Source organism: Meles meles, chromosome X, assembly GCF_922984935.1.
Source record: "Meles meles chromosome X, mMelMel3.1 paternal haplotype, whole genome shotgun sequence".
Classification (NCBI taxonomy): Eukaryota; Metazoa; Chordata; class Mammalia; order Carnivora; family Mustelidae; genus Meles; species Meles meles.
Window position 1 is genome coordinate 107,804,622 of NC_060087.1, and position 3,679 is coordinate 107,808,300.

The following is a 3,679-nucleotide window of genomic DNA, read 5'->3' on the forward strand; positions in this document are numbered from 1 at the left end:
AAGGAATACAAATATATTCCACCTTCCAACATAAAACTCCTCATTACCTCATTATGTCCTCACTGCATTTGCTGGGTGAATGTTTGTCATTACTTTTGGGTGCATATTATCTGAACTCCCATATTGAGAATTCCTTACCTCACACTATAGAAACTGAAAAAGTTTACCTCCTTCTCCAACTTAGCTTTTAGCTATGGGGTAGGCATATGACTAGGTTTGTCACTCACCTAAATTTTGAATTTGGTGTTATTCCCACTGCTTTTGCGTCTCACCAATAGAGTGCATTCTCAATTATACACTAGCTCCTGTTTTTCTGCTCATTACCCCAGACTGTTTTTTTTTTTTTCTTGTGATTTTATGAGACATCAAATAGATTCAATAAAATGTGTTTTTTCTTAAATTATCCTAAAACAGTTTTGGTTGCCGGCCATTAAAAAACTTAACCAAGTCATCTTGTATACCTGGTCTTGTGGTTTTTGTCTTGTTTTGTTTTGTTTTTGAGGTTTCAGTTAAAAGCCTTTATTTATATATGTTGGATAGTTTTCCCCTTCCAAAGTATGTACTTATTTTTAACAAAGGAAAATATCCACAGTCCAGAAAGATAATGTCTTAATTGAAGGGATTCAAACATTTATATGAAAGTTTGTAGAGGAACTAATTTGAAGCAGAGGGGCATTCCCACATTACTTTGAAATCGCAGTTAAGAGGTGACTTACTTCCTATATAGTCACTCCCAGACACAGCACATAACCACAATGTTTCCAATTCTTGAGAATTGGGTATCCACAATGTTTCATAATTTTTCAGATTGATGTACAGATTTACCCTTAAATGTGTATCTAACTTATTTTTTAATTGTAAATGGATTATGTTCTGAAAAGAAATTAAAAAACCAGATAAAGCCTGCCCTTCAAATAAATGTATCTGAGGATATTTTCCTTATTACATTTTCTTATGGATATTATAAGACTGTGATCATGCTATACATTTAATTTTGCATATTGTCTTTCTTTATTTGGTGCTATATAAACACACTTTTCATCTAAAGTTACAAGTAGAAAGAGAACCAAAATTAATATTAAGCCACTCTGGTTTTGTTCACTACAACTGCTCTTGAATGGAATACTCAGGATTAATTTGTTCTGTAAGAAAACAAACTAACTCTTGTAATAATTACCAAAGAAAAACAAATAGCAAAGTAGGTTAGAATCTTGCTTCATAAAACCAGTAAAACAAGAGAATTCCAAAGAGAAGCATGATTGACCCTCTTTTGTTTCAGGGACTCTTGGACAATCTGACAAAATTAAGAGCTTTTTTGAAGCTATTTTCTACAGGACAGTGAAATATTCCTCTGGGAGCATAAGGATTTGAAAATAAACCACGATGTAATAGTAGAGCAAGATTTGGGCCTTTTCATTCGAAGAGATAAGCTATTTACCTTATTAACAAGAACTGAAAGAGATTATGGTGTATTCTCTAGTCATTATGGTTTATATTATACTGTTGGAAAGGAAGAATCTTTGCCCTTCAAAGTCTGTCTAGCTATACTAAGAATCAAATTGATGTCTGGCAGATTAACAGGAAAATATCTAATTTAATTTTGTATAGATATAAAATTCCAAAGACAGGCAAATTGAAGTATACATGTCATCCTGAATAAGGAGAAGTTGGAAGGGGAGACTTCATCCTGAACTAAGAATTTGAAGTTGGAGACTTCAAAAGGAAAGAATGCAATTCACAGGAAGATGAGAAAGAGTAAATGTTTGGTAAACAAATGTTTGCCGAATCATTCAAAACCATTGACACATGGAGAAATTTGACATACAGGTCTTGCTAGGTTCCTTCCTGTCTACCATACCTAGTTTATATTATAATGTGGTTTTCTATGGTGATAGCTCTCTTCCTGGAGCAGGTCCTCCATCCAAATCCTTTTTAGGCAGTTGAGGGGGTGGTAAATAGTTTTTCCTGAACCTGCTGGGTTTTGATTGCTTTCAACTCAAAATAATGTGAATATCAAAGTGACCCATCTTGGGGAGGACTTCCCTTGGCCCCTAAGGAACCATGAGAATTTTTACATGCATGTTAATTTGTAAACCTCTCTGTAATTGTAAGAAACTCATGTATCTGTGCTCTAATTAAGGAAAAAATACAATTGTCTTCATTGACAGTCAATTTAGGCATTAAGAAAAAGGAGGTAGTTTTTATGAAAATAGAGGAGCAGAGACCAGGCTTTGCCCATAATGATTGACCACTGACAAACTTTTAGGCTAAGACAGGAGATGGTTTTGATTCTCTACATGGCTATTTGAAATAGTTAAACATATAGTAGAGAAACCTCATTATTAAAGGGCTGAGAAATCAGGATGGATAATACCTAAATTTTTCACGTTTTTTAAATTTATTTTCAGCATAAGAGTATTCATTGTTTTTGCACCACACCCAGTGCTCCATGCAATACGTTCCCTCCCTATTACCCACCACCTGGTTCCCCCAACCTCCCACCTCCCACACCTTCAAAACCCTCTGGTTGTTTTCAGAGTCCATAGTCTCTCACGGTTCATCTCCCCTTCCAATTTCCCTCAATATCCTTCTCCTCTCCATCTCCCCATGTCCTCCATGTTATTTGTTATGCTCTGCAAATAAGGGAAAACATACGATACTTGACTCTCTCTGCTTGACTTGTTTCACTCAGCTTAATCTCTTCCAGTCCCGTCCATGTTGCTACAAAAGTTGGGTATTCATCCTTTCTGATGGAGGCACAATACTCCATTGTGTATATGGACCACATCTTCCTTATCCATTTGTCTGTTGAAGGGCATCTTGGTTCTTTCCACAGTTTGGCGACCATGACCATTGCTGCAATAAACATTGAGGTACAGATGGCCCTTCTTTTCAATACATCTGGATCTTTGGGGTAAATACCCAGCAGTGCAATTGCAGGGCCATAGGGAAGCTCTATTTTTAGTTTCTTGAGGAATCTCCACACTCTTCTCCAAAGTGGCTGCACCAACTTGCTTCCCACCAACAGTGTAAGAGGGTTCCCCTTTCTCCACATCTTCTCCAACACACGTTGTTCCCTGTCTTTCTAATTTCGGCCATTCTAACTGGTGTAAGGTGATATCTCAATGTGGTTTTAATTTGAATCTCCCTGATGGCTAGTGATGATGAACATTATTTTCATGTGTCTGATGGCCATTTGTATGTCTTCATTGGGGAAGTGTCTGTTCATATCTTCTGCCCATTTTTTTTTAAAGATTTTTATTTATTTATTTGACGGAGAGAGAGATCACAAGCAGGCAGAGAGGCAGGCAGAGAGAGAGGAGGAAGCAGGCTCCCTGTGGAGCAGAGAGCCCGATGCGGGGCTCGATCCCAGGACCCCGAGATCATGACCTGAGCCGAAGGCAGCGGCTTAATCCACTGAGCCACCCAGGCGCCCCCTGCCCATTTTTTGATATGATTATCTGTTTTGTGTGTGTTGAGTTTGAGGAGTTCTTTATAGATCCTGGATATCAACCTTTTGTCTGTACTGTCATTTTCAAGTATCTTCTCCCATTCTGTGTGTTGCTTCTTTGTTTTGTTGACTGTTTCCTTTGCTGTGCAGAAGCTTTTGATCCTGATGAAGTCCCAAAAGTTCATTTTCACTTTTGTTTCCTTTGGCTATGGAGACATATCTTGAAAG